An 18,591-nucleotide genomic window follows, 5' to 3' on the forward strand; every position below is an offset into this window, starting at 1 on the left:
GCCAGTGAGAGATGCTCTCAACAAAACATGATGGGCACCTGAGAAAGGACCTGGTCTCCGCAGCTCCCTGCACATACTTGGACAAATATGCACATAACTGCATGAACATAAAAATAGGTATTTTAAAAAATTGTTTTATTTTTGTGCATGTGTGTATGGCATGCACGTGAAGGTGCATGTGGAGGCCAGAAGAAGGCATCAGATCTTTGGAGCTGGAGTTATGGGTGTCTACCAGCCATTTGGGTGGTGCTCAGAACTGAGAGCTCAGATCTTCCAGAAGAGTAGCAAGCATTCTTTGCTGTTAGGCCACCTTGTTTAGCCCTAATAATTGATTTTTTAAAATATACTCGACTTATAGTCTACAAATTTTGTATACTTATGTGCTAATTTCAGTCGTTCGAAAAATAGAGGTGGCTCAGCAGTCAAGAGTACTGGTTGCTCTTCCAGGGGACCTGGGTTTGATTCTCAGTACCCACATGATGGCTTACAACTTCCTGTAACTCCAGTCCTGGGGATCTGACTCCCTCTTCTGACTTTTTTTCTCATCCTCTAGGGTCTTTTGGAATCCAGACAGAAGGAACATGCCTAGGTAATGTGGTGTCATTGTTTTATTTTAATTTTTAAAGAGATGAGGTCTCACTATACTGCTAATGTAGACCTGGAGGCCCTGGTTCAAGGGATCCTCCTGCCTCAGCCTCCTGCATGGCTAGGACTATAGGCATGGATTCCTGTGCAGGGCAGGTTGATGGATTTTTGAGATAGGAAGGAAGACCTTTCTCCAGCTAAGAGCCCCAATAAGCTATTTAGCCTTTTCCAATTTTTGTAACATGTTGTGTTCTAGAGAGGTAATAGCAATTACAAACAAAACACTGGGCCCCTCATGCTTAGTCTATTGGTGTTCAAATAAAGGTAATTGCAAAGTTAATGACCATAACTATTGTAATGGAAACAGCAAACATTGCCAGGCACCAAGACACGAATTCCCACTGTCACTGTGAGGTCTATATTTGGGATTGGATCCCTGCCTCCCTGCAGCACAAAGTTCAAGAGACTATGCTCAGTTGCCACCCCTTTGACTGCGTGCCTCTGGCTCTCCCTGCATTTCTATCAGAGGCTCTCCTGTGTCAGACGGTGAACTGAGGCTGAGCTGGTTCTCCAGTACAGCTCTCCTGGGCAGAACTACTCTGCTGTGAAGATAATTCATTTAAAGGCAGAAGAAAACCCTCCTTCCACCCCACAATCACCATAGCACAACCCAACAAGCGAGGGATGGATCACTTACGGTGGCGTAACATACCTGGTAATGCTCTTTTCCACACGACACCTATCGGGCCAATTTTCAGATGAAATACTTTTGAGGCCTCGGGATGGAGATCAGCTGGCAAAGTGCTTGCCTGGTATTTATGAGGAACTGAATTCAATCCCTTGCACCACATAAAACCAGGCACAGTAATCCCTTCACTCAGGAGGTAGAGGCAGGAGGATCAGAAATTCAGGGTCATCTTTGGGTACAAAAAGAGTTCCAGATCAGCCTGGGCTACATGAGAACCTGTCTTAAAGAAACAAAATAAAAGCAAACAAAGAAAAAGTTTACATGGGATGAGTCTTTTCTTTGGCATATTTTTTGTGGATATTCACCTTTTATGCAAAGGTTAGTTTATCATTTACTTATTTAACCAAGGATGCCACAAAATAGTAGACTGTTCACTGTGTGTCAAGCACTGAGCTAGAGAGCCTGAAAAGACACTTGACAGACCAGCCTAGAAACTAAATGGCATGGTAGTGCTGGTGATTGATATATATTTGTATGTACATGCGCACACATATACACAGTGTTAAAAGTCAAAGCCCGTGTGTTTCCAGCCCGATTGGGTGACTGCCCACAGCATCTGCTCAGGGCAGAAAGACTATCTAATAGGCAAAGACAGCTGCCAGCCTAGGCTTTCATGTACTTGTTTAGTTTCATCCTGCATGACCTGGGGTGACCATCCTTTCTAGGTAAAGAGGATTCTGTCTCCATTGGACAATAAATCCTCAGGCCAAATCTGGATGACTTTAAGTCAGAGGAGGGTGGAATTTTTAGGACTTAATACTACCAAGCAAAGACCAGTGCTGACCACGTAGGGTGAATCCAGGTGAGTTTGGTCTGGGATCCGATTTCAATCAGTCTTTCAGTATCATTGCATGGAACGAGCCTGTATTTCTGAAATACTAACAAATGTTCATTTCCCCTGATATTTCAAGTCCCATTAAAAGCCAGGGACTAATCTCTGGAAATGGCATGCTGGCAGGGGTTAAGCAGATATCAGCTGGGAATAAAGGAGAATGAAGTTCATTCCAATTAAGGTTTCAACTATTTTAATGAGGACTTAAAATTAATTTGCAATAGAAAAAAAGCAAACGTCTCTTTCTTTCACACTTTTCTGCTGTGGGTTAATGTTCTTGTACACTGTAAAGATTTGTTACTTGTATTAGTTTAATAAAACACTGATTGGCCAGTAGCCAGGCAGGAAGTATAGGCAGGGTGACCAGACTAGGAGAATTCTGGGAAGAGGAAAGGCAGAAAGTCAGTCACCAGCAAGATACAGAGGAAGCAAGATGCGAATGCCTTATTGAGAAAAGATACCAAATCATGTGGCTAACCATAGATAAGAATTATGGGTTAAAGTTGTAAGGCTGGTTAATAATAAGCCTGAGCTAATAGGCCAAACACTTTATAATTAATATAAGCCTCTGTGTGTTTTTTTTTTGAGGCTGAATGGCTATGGAACTGGGCAGGACAGAAACTTACATGTACACTTTTCCCTTTCTGTGTTAGGAATTGTATCTGGGAGCTCACAGATGCAGGACAAGTGCACTACCATTGGCCCAAATCTCAGCCCTCTTTTTCTTTTGAGACAGGATCTTGTTAAGATGCCCAGGATGAACTTGAACTAACTCTGATCCCTAGCAACCCTTGATTTTGCAATCCTCCCACACCAGTCTCTGTTCTAGTTAGCTTTCTGTTGTGATAAACACTGACCAAATGCAATTTGTTTTATATTATACTTCCAGGTTACAATCCATCACCAAAGGAAGTCAGGCAGGGCAAGAACTCAAGAAGCAACTGAATTAAGAAACAATGAAGGAATGTTCCCTGATAGCTCTCTTTCTACCTCATGTTACCCAACCCAGGACCATCTGCCTAGGGATGGGCTGGGCCTTCCACATCAGTAGTCAATCAAGGCAGTCTCTCACAGGCATGGCTAATAAAATACACTTATTAGTCTCTCATCAAACTGTTTGCCACACCCAAGATCTCTACTCAGGTCTCAGAATCTCCAGATGACTGAGCACATCCTCCATGCAGCTAATAAACTTCATTCGCTCGACCAAAGTACATTTCTGTCGATCCCCTGCAAGGCTGATTTTGCTGTAAACAGTCAAACTATCTCAGAGCAATGGTTTAGTGTGGTTGGTGACCTATCACTACCTAGCAAAACAATATAAGTTATCCAGTGACTGGTGGCAGTCGAGAACAGAATCGGTCCGTCTTTGTCATGTTGGGCTTGCCAAGCAGAGCTCTCTGGCACCGAAAACATGCTGTCCAGCTGGAGATGTCCAGAGCACGCCACTCACTCCACAGCCCCAGCAAGCTTCCTGTGCCTCTGCCAACTTTTTTTTTTCCATGACCATACTGCAGTCTCTGCTGAAATTTAAGAAAGACTTAAAATCAGGGACACCTGTTGCAGTTGGACATGACCCTGTTGTCTGTGCTACAGTGGCCATTGAGCCTGGGACAGCTGCACATAGCAAGGCCAGGGAGGGTTCACACGAGTCATGGTCTCTCCTGGAGGAACTCCAGCCCCAAGGTGTTGCAGTAGGTTGGTTGATTTTTGCAGAAAGACAGTTTTGCTAAGTAAACACACATAAACAAACACATACACAATGGACAGGGGGGAGGGAAGGAGAGACAGAGGACTAACAGTAACTGAAAAGAAAACTTAAACTGAAAGATCCTAAAAATAATGCGCATATATTGGAATATTTCTGTTAAAAGACAGAAGAATATTTATTTTGCAATGTCTGCAGTAGATTAACCCTTGGTTGATTGTGGACACACCAGGCTTAATGAGATTTTCATGTGTCTATCTGATGAACTAGTACTCCGTCATTCAAAATAGAGTTCTTGGGGTAGGAACGTGAGTCAGTGAATACTGCGCTTGCTTAGTATACACAAAACCCTGAATTTGAGCCCCAACCTGACAAAGACAAGAGTATGGCAGCTTACACCTGTGACTCCAGAACTTGAGAAGACGTGGCATCAGAATTAGGAGTTCAAGTTCATCCTGACTACATGGTGAGATCAAGGACAGAGGAAAATATATGGGACATTGTTTCAAAGTCAAAAAAAAAATAGAGCTCTTTTTCTCTGTGTTTCATTGGCTTATATAATACAAAACTAAATGGAAAGAACCTAAGTGATAAGACTCACTGATATTGACTTGCCTGGGACAAAGTCCAACAGTAAGAGCCCCCTCCTCCAGGGAGAGTGGCATGGGGTATGTGAGAGCAGGAACCAACCAGCCTGCTAGAGGAGCTGAGGCAGGTCTTCCTTCTGGGGGAAGATGATGGACGGGTGGGCTACATCTGTTTAGAGAAGTCAAGCACAGGTCAGCAGTGTGGCACATTCTTCTGGCGTCCCTCACCCTGAAGAACCAGAGCACCACAGAAGTGGAGGTGCTTCTCAAGAGCTATTCATCCTCCATCCCCCTACACCGACCCTTGAAAAATGTTGGGTGCTCTCATGTCCATGACAAGCACAATGTGAGAATCTAAGTCCTTTTCATCACATTCACATAATAAACCAGGCCTGAAGATAACCGTCACTAGAGCTCAGCCGTCCTCATTCCTAAACTTACTTCTTTCTGCCCCGTTTTCCATCTTTTATTTCTCGTGTGACTTGAGGCTGCCTCTTCTGGGGCACCTTGGCCATTTGGTCATCTCAGGTCACAGCAGGTCACAGCCCAGAGTTACTCATGGACACCCATTGTTTGGTATCTGGTGCTGGACCATTGGTTAAGAGGAAAAATAGCAATTGTATGGTTCACTGGGTTTGGAACTAGCAATCAGTCCGCATGCATCTGGTAGTGCCACGGGCACGACTTTAACTTTTCTTAAGATTGCTACTTTTAGATGTTTCGTGGGTCCTGCAAGCATTCTCATTGCTAAATTCAGAGTCTGTCGTTTTACTTTCAGGTTGCTTCTAAGGGGAAGCAATATCCAAGCTGGGCTTGGTCAACTCAAGCAGATGTGAAATTAGGGGTGTTCTAGGCACAGGCAGCACCAAGCTCAAAGTCATTCCCTTGAGGAAGCATGGTGGCTTGAAGTCAAAGATAGCCTAGGAGCCGGTCACGAGCAGCCCTAGACTCTCTTCCACCCAAGCTGAGGAGTTTGGACCTCTTTTCTCAGGCAATGGAAAGTTTCTAAAGGACCAAAAGCAGGAGAATGAAAGTATCAGGTTTGATTTACATGGGTCAGCTTGTCAACACCAAAAAAATGGACAGTGCATGGGAGGGGGCTGAAATCAAGGAGGCAAGTGAGAAGGCTGTTATCATAATTCAGGGAGAGATGAAAGAACCCTGAACAGAGGCAGTGACAGTCCGGATCGAGGCTAGGGGTTGTGTTCCAAGGCACTAAGCAGGGCTGGGCTTGGACAGAGCTTTGCGATGCTCTCTGTCTGCAGAGCTTGATAAACATGGCCAGAGGAGAGCAGAGAATGCACCGCTTGTAAGCGACACAGCTTCAGATTCCATTTCAAGGAATGTTCCAGACATGGTAATTTTCCTCAGGGTTATCAGGGATGGCTGGATAGGCTGTGTACCGTAAGACTCTAGGACAATGCTCAAAAATAGACTAGACTCCATTTGGAGAATCCTTGAGCTATACAAGTACAGCCAGTTTCCTTGTGACTAGGCAAAACCTCATGAGACGGTCTCTGTAGCTTCTTGAGTTGTGTAGAAGAGGTTTGTAAGACTCCAGGACCTAATGTAAAGCCAGAACAGTTCTTGTCGTACATGAGTGTTGGAAATGCAGGGATATCCTGCCAGAGCACTGGACACAGGGCGTCGGAATAGACTACAGAGGAATGCGGAAGAGCCTCCAGGGTGCTGAGCCCTTGGACAGCATCCACTCCCACAAGTCACGAGACATGCTGCTTAGAAAGCCCGAGAATGCATAACTGTTTCTTTATATTGTCCAGTCGGGGTGGCATGTTATTTAAAGTAGACTCTGGTCACAATCTTCATATATCTGAAAGACATGAAATAATATGGGTGATTTCGTAAAAACAAAATTAAAAAAAAATGAAGCACGAGTCTTTTCTTTCAAATACTATAAAACGTGCTTATGACAAGGAATTCAAATATTTTAATCTTTTTATCTCGCTCACCTCGTAGGCCTTTTATGCAAATATTTTTATCCCCCCCCCCCCCAGTAAGACCTTTATTTACCCAAAAGTCTTGCTGCATTCTCAGATTAAAGTAGCTGGTCCCTTCTCATGTCTTCTGTGAGCCAATTCTTTTAATGCTGGTCATTTGAACAAAACTGTGAGGTTGTACCCCAGGCAATAGGGAACACACACAGTCAACTCCTGAGTTAGAAAAGACGCCGTGTATACTTCTTGTCTTGTCTTCGCTTCTCCAAGCTTACCCTCTTGAAGAATATCAATCACATACACTTCTCATCTGTGGGCTTGCTTCTGCAAGCTCACCCTCTTGAAAGTGTCCCTTGTCCAGACACTCCACTGGAGTGGTGCTTTCTCTTGCTGTGATTCTGAACTTATTTCTAACAATTTGCCCTTCACCTTAGACAGGGGCTGTATTCCTAAGAAGTTGTGAAACCAAATTTTATTTATTTATTTGTGTGTGTATGTATGTGTGTGTGGTTTTTCGAGACAGGCTTTCTCTGTGTAACAGTCTTGGTTGTCCTGGTATCTGCTCTGTAGACCAGACTGGCCTCGAACTCACAGACATCCACCTGCCTCTGCCTCCTGAGTGCTAGGATTAAAGGTGTGCACCTCCACCACCCAGCCACCAAATTTTATTTTAAACATGTTTTCATCATTATGATATTCTTAAAATGGGCAACAGTAGTTTAGCAAATAAATGTATCCAATTACTACAGGCCTGATAGGATCCAGTATCGTGCTGCATTTTAACAAATGGTAGACACCTCAGATGAAAACTGCAGTGGAAAGTCCCCACACTTTGGGGATCATAGCTTCAGCACCAAACCCCTCTGAATCCCTGGGACATAATGAGCAGTCGCTGGACTGAGAACTGAGTAGGCTGGCAGGACGGAAGTGATCTCACTTGATCCTTAAGAAGCCTGTGAAGTAGGTGTTACTATTTTTGTTTTATAAAAAGGAAACAGAAGCACAAAACCACTTAGTGGTCAAGGTCAAAGAGCTAATCAATACTGTTGCTGGGACGTTAACTGAAATCTTTTGGCTCTTCCTGTGGCATGGCACCTATTGGTAAAGGCTTTGTTTGGAATATTCTGACTTAAAAACATCTACTACACTTTTATTGTAAAGAAGAAACCCTAGTTTACATTTTGTAAATTAAGGAAAATGGCACAGGACATTTTTCCCTACAATAGGATTGTCCATTTATAAATGCACAAAATCTTATTATTTAACCTATTTTAAAAAAGGGCGGATGGAGCTTATCAAGAACACACAAATACATGGGACGTAGAAAACGCAGGATCTCCTGAGTAAATTGGGAGCATCGGGACCACGGGAGAGGGTAGAAGGGGAGGGGAGAGGAAGGGAGAGGACTGGAGAAAAATATATAACTCAATAAAAACAATAATAATAAAAAAAGAACACACAAATAACTGGTGGTCACCAGAAGAGAAAATCAAAATGGGAAAATACAAACCCTTGACAATTATTTTTTGCTTGTTTTGTCCTGTGTATTAATCTCTCACACATTTAACTAACATTACATCATAGCCACATTTTTCCGACTTGTTTTTAGATTAAGATTCTTTTTATGAAATTGTTACTATAAACTCTTTGATAGTTATGCTAATCTAATAACAGAAACTGACTGGACGTGGGCAAATAGTCTCCAAAACCCAACAGATTTTGAAAATAGTAGATGAGAGGGGTTTGATGGTTTTGGAGTGCTGTACATCCTTTGGGGCAACAGTAGACCCCAAGGTGCAGAGGCGTTGTTTCACCATGTAGCACAAAGCAGGGGCGAAGGGGGCGATGCACACCGCCCCCTCCGCAATTCCGTGGTTCTCACAGTTTCCCCTTCTGAACTCAGGTTGTGCTTTGCACACAAGATGGGCTGCCGATTCTAACGTTTGCTTTTTAGGGGAGGGTAACAGAAACTGGAAGATCAGGTGCTTGCCAAGAAAAGAAAGATTTCTGTTGGGCCAAAGCTGAACATGAGATGAAAAAAAAGATTGCATCTTCACCATCGGATCCTTTCAGACAGTAAAACAGGGTCCATGTCGCTATCATGGCCCCTGCAACACTATACAGGCTCATCTGGACAGAGCAGCACAGTGTCTTCATTTGTCTGACAGTTTTATTAGATGGGTCAAAGTGTCCCATCATGATGATGGGGACAGTGATCTCAACAGCCTGGCTGACATTTCCCAGCACATTTGGAGACCAGAACCCAATCATCAGTGAAATGTTATTTATTTATCCAGTTCGGAGTCAGCGGTTTTTTTTTTCTTCAAATTAATTTATTGACGGCACTGAACACAAACTGTTGGGAGACTGAATTTTAAGGTAAAAAGGTGGCAGGTTAGTGAGAAGAAGGGTCCAGCAGCTGTAAATGTGTATGAGGTGTTGGTGGAAGAGGCCACGTGTTCCCCAACCAGAACACAGCACATTCACGGCGCTGTTTACTGAAGGGCTCTAAATTTAGAAAAGGCAAGTCTAATGGAGCCTGATCTGAGAGCCAGCCAAGGGCCACCTGATCCTCCCTTCCACGGCCCTGCAGAGGAGAGAACTCTGAGGCCCCCATGGGGGAATCACCACCAGAGCTGCCACCTTTATTCCTGGGACCTAACAGAGCCTTGCTGATCAAGAAGTTTGCGTGAAATGGGGTTCATCTCTGGTAGCTTCTTCTAGCACAGCAGACTCATCCCCAGAGCCAGGCTGGAAAAGACAAAGGGGGGATATCTTTGGGGAGTTCTGGCCGGCTGCCCAGTGCTTCAAGCCTACAGCACAACTGGTTTAATCTGCTTCTCCAGACACCCTGAACAAACCTTCAAGGCTAGAAACTCAGGGTAGAAGTGAGAGCCTGAAATTTTAAATGTTAATCTGATTTCTAAAGAGCCACAAAAGCTGCTACGCTTGAATTCTCAAGCATTTGAAATCTTTAAAATTGCAGAAATGGCATTACTTCACCTGTGTATAAAAAATACACTTAAAAATTGCACAACTTCTTCAAGGAAGAGTTTTCCAGCATCTGCTGTTACCAGATGATTAAGTTAAAACCATTTAAGACAAAAAGATACCCCACCTTTTTTTTTTCTTCCTTTTTTGGTGTTTTGAGACAGGGTTTTTCTGTGTAGCCCTGGCTGTCCTGAAACTCAATCTGTAGACCAGGCTGGCCTTCAACTCAACAGAGATCCGCCTGCCTCTGCCTCCTGAGTGCTGAGATTAAGGACATGGGCCACTACAGCCTGGCTAATACACCCGACTCTCCTACAATAATTCCTAGTGATTTGCTGACTATTGTCCATGAGTAGACCACAATCCCAGTATAGTTACAAAAAGTAAATACCAATAAAATATATGTGCTGGTCTTGAGGGTCTCACCATGTGTAATATGTGTGCTGGTCCTGAGAGTCTCACCGTGTGTAATACTTTATACTTAACATATTAAAAGGAAAGAGTCTGGAATGTTCTTGTGTTGGTGATATGTAGCAGGCTTTCTCGGACTGCCAGCTAGCTCCCAAATAAAGACAAGGAGACTTTGTTCATTACAAAGTCTTATCTTATGCTTGCCCCACTAGCTCTGATAACTTAATTTAACTTGTTTCTCTTTATCTACATCTTGCCTCAGTGCTTCTCACTTTTCTTTTGTTCTGTATGTCCTACTCTGTGCCTAGCTGGCTGGTCCTGGCTGTCTCCCTCTCTATCTCCCTCTTCCTCTATTCTCCTCTGGATTCTTCCTTGGACTTATTCTCTTTGCATGCCTACCCCTCTACTGCCTAGCTATTGGCCATTCAGTTTCTTATTAGACCAATCAGGTGTCTTAGGCAGACCAAGCCACACATCTTTATACAATGAAACAAATGCAGCATAAACAAATGCATCCCACCTTTGCATAGTTAAAGTAATAGTTCACAATGGGGACAGGCTGGAGGGAAACAGAAGCTGAGAGTGTTTGCAAGTCTTTAGTAGTCTAGGAGGAAGACCAGTTATAGTGCAGTGTGGTTATAATAAGGGGCACTCCTGTAGGACTGGAAAGGCCCAAAGCTTTTCTTGGTGTGTTTTGTTGAATTTTGTTTTGAGACAGTGTCTTGCTAGGTAGCCTTGGATGGCGTGGGACTTGTTATGTAGACTGGGTTGGCCTCAAACTCACAGAGATCCACCTGCCTCTGCTTCCTGAGGGCTGGGATTAAAGATATATTTATTCACCTGGAGTTAATTGGCTCTATCCTTCCAAGGCCCTGGGACCCTTTCTGTCTTGAGCTGACCCCATGGCCAGGTTCCTCTTAGTGGTTTTGTGACTTCCATAGGAAATCTGTCTTCCTCTTTATCCCTTTGACATTAGTTGGTTGATCTCTATTCAGAAAAATATTCCACACACATAACAGCTATCGCTTAATTCTGGTTATCAAGAACAACTTGAATATTGCTTATGCCACTGTATGCCATATTGTGCTCGGAGCTAGAGACACACAGGCAAGCATGTCAGATCTGTTTGCATGTGAAAAACCAAGCATAGTGTTCTTTACAGGTGGAGTCTGGCGTTTATGTTTGTTATAGGTTCATTAACACCAACCAGTGTGGAGTGGTATCAACAGAAGTATGGTGGTGGATCTCCATATATAAACTTCTTTGAAGCTTAAGTGGATCAGAATGGAAAGTTTTTGAATAATGACTATCAAATGACACTAGACACAGGAACAAAGTTTAAGCTAATTTCTTTATGTGTTTAGTCTGCTGTGCTTAAGCTAATTTTAGTTTTAGTCTGCTGTGGGACAATGGTATTTTATCCTGTCACTTGTATTATTTTTAATAAAATGCTGATTGGCCAGTAGCCAGGCAGGAAGTAGAGGCTTGGCAACGAGAATTTTGGGAAGAGGAAAAATCAGTTTGCAGTTGTCATCCAGACACAGAGGAAGCAAGATGTGACTGTGTTGCCAAAAAAGGTACCAAGCCACGTGGCTAACACAGACAAGATTATGGGTTAATGTAAGTTATAAGAGATAATAAGAAGCCTGAGCTAATGGGCCAATCAGTTTATAACTAATGTAGACCTCTGTGTGATTTCTTTAGGACTGAATGACGGCTGGGTGGGACAGAAAGCTCTGTCAACATTAGTCTAAATGATGTGTGGAAGCTTCCCAAAAATAAACACAATAATGTCTTTGAAAAGTAATACAGAAGGTCAATATAGCCTTGTTTTCAACATAGGTTAGGTTAATTAGGTTTCCATCACTTTAAGATAATCAGATTAGAAAAAAGAGCAAGGCTTGTTTTGTCTCCCAGCAAACTTGATGCATGGCAGGGTGAAACTCTTATTTCATGTCTAGAGGTAAAAGAGAGAGGAGGAAGGCTACATCACAGGACTCTTTAAAGGCCAAACCCCCAGGGATCCAAAGAACTTCCACTTGGCCAGTGCTTCTCAACCTTCCTGACATTGCTACCCTGAAATACAGTTCCTCATGCTGTGGTGACTTACTTCATAATTGTAGTTATGCTACTATTATGAATCAGAATGTGGATATCTGTGCTTTCCGATGAATCCAAAGAGATCATAACCCACAGGTTGAGACTGCTTCCCCAAGTCTGTACCACCTCCCCAAGGCAAACCATTCATGTGTTAGGGTGGGGTCAACATTCTCCATGCATGCATAATCGAATCTGTAGCGGTGATTATTTAGTTTTGCAGCAGGCCATTTTTCTTGGATTCCTTGGTCTTTTTATACAACAGGATGTTGTACATATTCTTATGAAAGAAGCACATGCAGTGGAGTCCAGTGAAGTATAATTTTAGTAATACATTTAATTTTCGTCACACTTTATATGCCTCTTGATGGCTCCATCTGCAGATAAGTGACTTGGTCCTTGGAAGGTAATTAAAGTACACAAATGATTCAGTCATTGAATCCTTTTAATAAAAAATCCTCAACCACATCTCTGACCAAGTATCTGTGCATTTTTCCAGATTAGATCAATCTCAAGAATAGGGCTATTTTTTAAATCTATACAGAATTCAGCTCCCTTAAGGATGATCAGATTACATGATTTTATTGTCCTTTTCTACAGAGTTTGACAAATGAGGAAAGACTGACTTATCGTTAATACACACAAGTCCTTCTGGCAGCAGTGCTATGGTAGAGGGATTCAGCTAACTGACCCTCAGTGTCATTCCTCTTGGGTGTTTCTACTAAGTTTTCAACAAAATCCACAAGCCTGCTTCACTCCTCCTTGAAGACCACAGCAAACCTGGAAAGGCTTGGCTGAGTCTGTTTCTAAACACAAATCCAGGACTAGAGGTAAACTCTACGCTTTGGAATATCTTGGGTGAGGAAATTAAAAAAAGTGCATTCGATCTAAATTCCTCCTAGGTACCCACTGCCACAAACCCAGCAATAGATGCAATAGCCGTGGACAGCGGTGGAAGGTACATTGCGTGCTCGGCACTGTTCTAAGCAGCTATGTGTTATCTCCTTTACCAGACCTCAGCAGCTATTCTTAAAGTGTTGTCTGGGGTCTCACCAGGCAGGCTGTACACTGTCTGGGACAAGTTAGAGCAAAGACCATTTCTACTCTCCCTATAGGAAGTGCAATTAAGTCACCAGCGTTATCTTCATGCCAGCAGCAGTGGGAGCTGAAACTAGCGCAGCCCAACAGTCTAGGAACTAAGATGCCACTTGTCACAGCAAAAGGACATGAGTGCGGTCTACAAGGCCATCCTAAGAGGGGTAGTGCTTTGCTTGGAAGCTGTAATGCTTCCTGCTCAAATACGTTCATAAGCAAGGTGCTCATTTCGGCCGCTATATGTAATCTAAATCATACACCACAATATAAGGGATGGAGAACCCATTTACTGGCCTTTAAAGAGACCTTTAAATACCTGCACCCCGAAAAATCAACCAGACGAGCAAATCATTTCATAAAAGAAGGGCGGCAAATAACAAGTAGGAAATCAAAACAATCAGGCCTCAGAGTGCGAAAGAAAGCCCCACCTGCCTTTGTAGATAAGACGCCCAGGCCCCAAATCTGGTTGTCTAATCAAGGCTGAAGCGGCTCCTTGGAGGCGCTGCCTGAGGTGCACAGCTGATTCCAAATGAACTCGTTTCCAAAGCAGAGTGGGAGCAAAGCTTTAGGACAGAAGTCAGGATCCGAAACATAAACCTGTCTCAAAAGGTTTATGTTGAACCTCTGGGCTTCGCATGGGCACAAAGCCGAGCACTGGGGTGGGCCTCTGGGAAGGACACGCTGAGCGGTGTTATTCGGCAAATGTGCTGTTTCCCAAGCTGCCATGTACCCTCATGCGTTGTGCATATTTATGGCCATTCATCCTCCGCAGGGTGACATCCTCAAGATTCTGAAGAGGGACTTACAGGTGACTCAAATGGTTTTCAAAGATGATGTTGGCTCTGCTTGCTTTATGGGTTCAGCTATGTTTCACAGACCTGACTAGTGTCCAGCCTGTGACCCACAGAGTGAGAAAGCCCACTAGACAGATGTTTTCCAGTTCTCAAGTACTGACCCAGATCTGATTGTTAATCCGGTGGGCTTCTCCAGGAATAGAGATGAGAGAGAAGTGTGAGTGGGCCCAAGGATTGGGCAGAGCTATTTAGTCACCCTAGACAGTCAGGGAAACCCAAGGAAGACCACCAATTAGGAGAACAGATTCCCAAGTTGGAAATAACATGGAAACATCGAGATGTATTTGCCTGGATGAAAATGGCTTTCCCACCCGTGCTTCTCGACATTAGTGGTCAGAAGAATCTTCTGCACCAATTTCTCTTCCAAGAGGCTGTATGGATGGCCAGTTTGAGTCTTACAGAAGGGAACACATGATTTCAGGACATACTAAAATAGTAGCACATTAAATCAGGCAGGTGTTTGAGTCGGGAATGTGAAACCATCTTCTTAAAGGAGACCCTGAAGGGTTTTATTGAAAATGTTTTCAGCCATATAAACGGTTACTAGGAAAACACACTGTAAATACGTGAAGGGTCTGTTGGCTTGATTCTCCTTCCTTTGTAATCCCTTTGAGCTCGGCAGCAATCCCCACTCATGGCTGCCTTTAGAAAACAGTCAGTGTTCCGAGTGCAGAGCAAAGTCTGTATTGGTTAACAGCCCCTGACCTTTCAAAGGCGATGTCTTCAGGGATATCGCTTGACTTGGAGGCCACTACAGAATACACAGGCTGATCAACGGATGGCAAAGAAATCTGTTGGAGGCAGAGTCTGACTTAAGAAAGGGAAGAACAGCCTGAAGATGTGTAGTCTGGATTTGACTCAACTGCTGACCTTAATTTAGGGTTTAGTGGGTTTGTTTGTTTGTTTATCTTTTCCTAGACAGTTTCTCTGTATAGTCCTGGCTGTCCTGGAACTCCTGCTGTAGACCACATTGGCCTTGAACTCACAGAGATCCACCTGCCTCTGCCTCTTGAGTGCTGGGATTAAAGGCATGTACCACCACAGCCTTTCATTGTGATATTTATTTACATTTTTAAATTGATTTTATTGAGCGATACATTTTTCTCTGCTCTGCTTCCTACGTCTCCCCTCCTCTTCAACCCTCTCCCATGATCCTCATGCTCCCAATTTACTCAGGAGATGTTGTCTTTTTCTACTTCCCGTGTAGATTAGATCCATGTATGTCTCTCTTAGGAGCCTCATTGTTGTCTAGGTTCTGTAGGATTGTGAATTGTAGGCTGTTTTTATTTATTTATTTATTTATTTTTGCTTTATGTCTAAAAGCCACTTGTGAGTGAGTACCTATGATACTTGTCTTTCTGGATCTGGATTACCTCACTCAGTATGACACTTAAGGAAATGCTCAGCATCCTTAGCCATCAGAGAAATGCAAATCAAAACAACTCTGAGATTCCATCTTATACCTGTAAGAACGGTCTTTGTGATTTTTAATTTGTATTAATTTTTAGAAAGGAGTTTTCATTTGCATTGATAACTATGTACTTAGAATTTTATTTTATGTTAAACATTCTTTTGTCATTAAGGAAGTTTAGAATGCAGGCAAAATAAAATGATAACTTTTGCTACTTTCGAGTCTTGTTTCTAAGGACGTTGAATGTGTCTTTTGAAACTGCATTGCTATACACACAGGTCAGTGCACCTTAATGCTTCACTTGGAGCCCATGCTTAGCTATTCAGTTAGTAAGGAGCTCCCTAAAGAATGTTGCTAGTTTGCCTCCAGTTATCCCAAGTAAACATTTTAACCATTGACTCAATGATGTAGGATAAACAAGTGTTTGCTCATTCCCTGCTGTTCAGTCCTTTGCAGGTTAACAAGGATTTATTTTGTTCCCAAAGTGTTCCAGATCCTGCACTGGGAGGATGGGAGAGAGAAGTGAATGGGGGTGGGCAACACCAGGGATGCATGAACAAAAAGTTTAATTTTTATGAGACTTCCATTATCCTAGATGTTAGGATAAAAACAGCTGGGCGGTGGTGCACGCCTTTTATCCCAGAAACCCTGTCTCAAAAAAACCAATAAATAAATAAATAAATAAAATAACAATAAACAAATCAGACACAATCCTGCCTGAAGAGGGGCTGAATTCTAATGAGAAAGATGACCAGTAAACCAGTTTCAATTTTTCGTAAGGTGTGCTATTTTGAATAAGAATGGTCCCCATAGGCTCATATATTTGAGTACTTATTCACTAGAGAACAGAAATGTTTGGGAGGATTAGGAGGGCCAGCCTTTTTGGAGAAAGTATGTCACTGAAGGTGGACTTTGAAGCTTCAAAAGCCCATGCCAGGCCTACCCAGTATCATCCCCCCCCCTCTTTTTCTCTCTCTGTCTTCCTCTCCCCTCAGGATGTAGCTCTCAGCTACTTCTCCAGCCACTCCTGCCTGCCACCATGCCCTCTGCCATGATGCTATTGAAGCAAGGCTCTGTAAGTTTAAGCCAGCCCCCAATTAAATGTTTTCTTTTATAAGAGTTGCCTTGGCCATGGTGTCTCTTTACAGTAGCAGAACTAAGACATTAGGTGATTTGCTAATAATGTAATATACAGGTTGGTGAGATATGACATGATCATTTTAAGTACCATTATAGTTAACCCACATTTTCCAAATTAGACAGAACCTAAATAAATAGATAGATAAACAAACAAATAAATAAAAAGCTACAAAGAATCACCAAGAGTTAGGGCTCAAAATGTAACATCAAGATTTAAAAGGAAAAAAAAAAAACCTGCTTCCTACAAATTACAGAAATACGTGACATATGTGATTCACCAAACGGCTGACTTGTCTAGTTATATCCTACTTCTAACTGCTTCTCCCTTGTGAAAGGCAAGGGAGACATCTTCCCTGCCCTGACCTCACAGACTGGGGACACCCTGTGCCACCTCCTCCTCTCTGGATGCACAACATGCAAGCCGGGATGACAGGCAGGTTATGGACCAAGATTGAGAGGCTGGTTTAAGTAGTGTTGCAGAGATTCTACCTGAGGGTGGCCTTCAAAGGAGCATCTTCCTTTAAACAGTCCTATGGGGAACCTGACATCTCCACAGCTCCCTGAGGAGAAAGGCAATTGTCTAATGCAGCATGTCCCGGGCTTAGAGGAATAACAGCCAAGGAAGGGAGAGCAGAAAGCCCAGGAGGGGTTCAAAGGACAAAGAGAGGAGGCAGGCAGCGGGAGAAGATGGACCCCCCCCTGATCTGCCTCCTGGCTCGAGGGACAAAGCGAACAGCCACTCCACATCTGAGCTTATGTGCAGCCTCAAGGGCTGGTTAGTAAGGGTTTATTTCTGGTGGTGAACTGTCCCTTCCTGTCCTTCCAAGTTTTAAGGGCATAGCTAAGGGGTTGCTTCTAGCGTGTCTGTGGCTCCATGCTACAAACGATGTGCTTCTCTTCCTCATCCCCCGCTGTCCATGCTGTTTTCCCTTCACAGAGACAGTCCTCTTCTTCTAAGCCTGCCTCTCCACATCTTTGGACCAGCCGGTCCCATGGGCAGGCAGCTGGCTTGAGGCTGTGAAACAGTTTAATTGGCCTACAATGGGCATGGCCTGTGACAGCGACCACCCCCTCCCCCACAGGGCTCAGCTACCCACCTAGCCTAGGCTGGGACCACCTGACATCCAGTTCTAACAGGGTCCCACATTTGTTAATTGGGAAAATGTGTGAAAGCCTTATAAGGCACAAGTTTTATTCAGCCTCCCCTTTTTTTTAATCCATAAAGTGGAAATAATAATTTCTTTTTAGTCCTATGATTGTGAAGCAGTTATTTCAATAACTAGGCACCTTTGGATACTTTCAGGGAAGTAAAAAAAGAGGACAGGATGCTTTCTTTCAGGCACTAATTTTTGTGTGTCCCTACTGGGCCTGGGAGGAAGGGGCTGGCCACATTAGGGGTCTTTGGCAGCAGCCAGCAGAAAAGCCCTTTCCACCTAAATGTGTGCTTAAGAGCTATACCCACCTTTATGGAAAGACCTTCACCTGAATGTAAGGCACCACCCCCCTCCCTTCCCGTGCCACCTCAAAGGAACTAGGAAGGTTTGGCTAGGCATTTGGCATCTAACCTGAGGCTAAGTTTAATGCAATGCATCTCCCCATTTCCAGCCTATGGCCTACCTTCAGTAAATTGGTTTGTTTGTTTGTTTCTCTTGAATGGCCTGCTTAGTTATCATATTATACCATGGCTGGACCCTAACTACAAGAATATCCTTTGATCAACTGATGAGTGGTCTAGCAGTCATTCTTCATTTCCAAAATCTTGCTAAGGTTTTACATGCACTGATCTATCTCAGAGGACCTTCAGGGAAAGCTGAGACACTTTCTCCACAGAGGTGAGAATAAGGATGCTGAGTCATTTCCTTTGCTGCTCTCTGAATTCCCATCTAAAGTTATCTGCACAGCACACCTTGCCTGGCTTCCCAAGCATGCCTGCTTAGCATGGGTTAATGTTGGCAGGATTAGTCACTGCCGAATGCTCAGGACTTGAGGTTGGGTAGGCAGTCCCTGAGTTCATCTGTAAAAAAGTTCATTGCAGTCATATGAAAGAATAAAAGGCACCGTGGCTACCAATGACGCCAGACTATGCAGCAGATTTGAGATCATTCCCTTCAGGGTACCATACACTGACCCAGAACTCTAAAAAAATGCCAGAAGGTAAATGGTTTGAAGTTCTTAAT

Source organism: Chionomys nivalis, chromosome 18, assembly GCF_950005125.1.
Source record: "Chionomys nivalis chromosome 18, mChiNiv1.1, whole genome shotgun sequence".
Classification (NCBI taxonomy): domain Eukaryota; kingdom Metazoa; phylum Chordata; class Mammalia; order Rodentia; family Cricetidae; genus Chionomys; species Chionomys nivalis.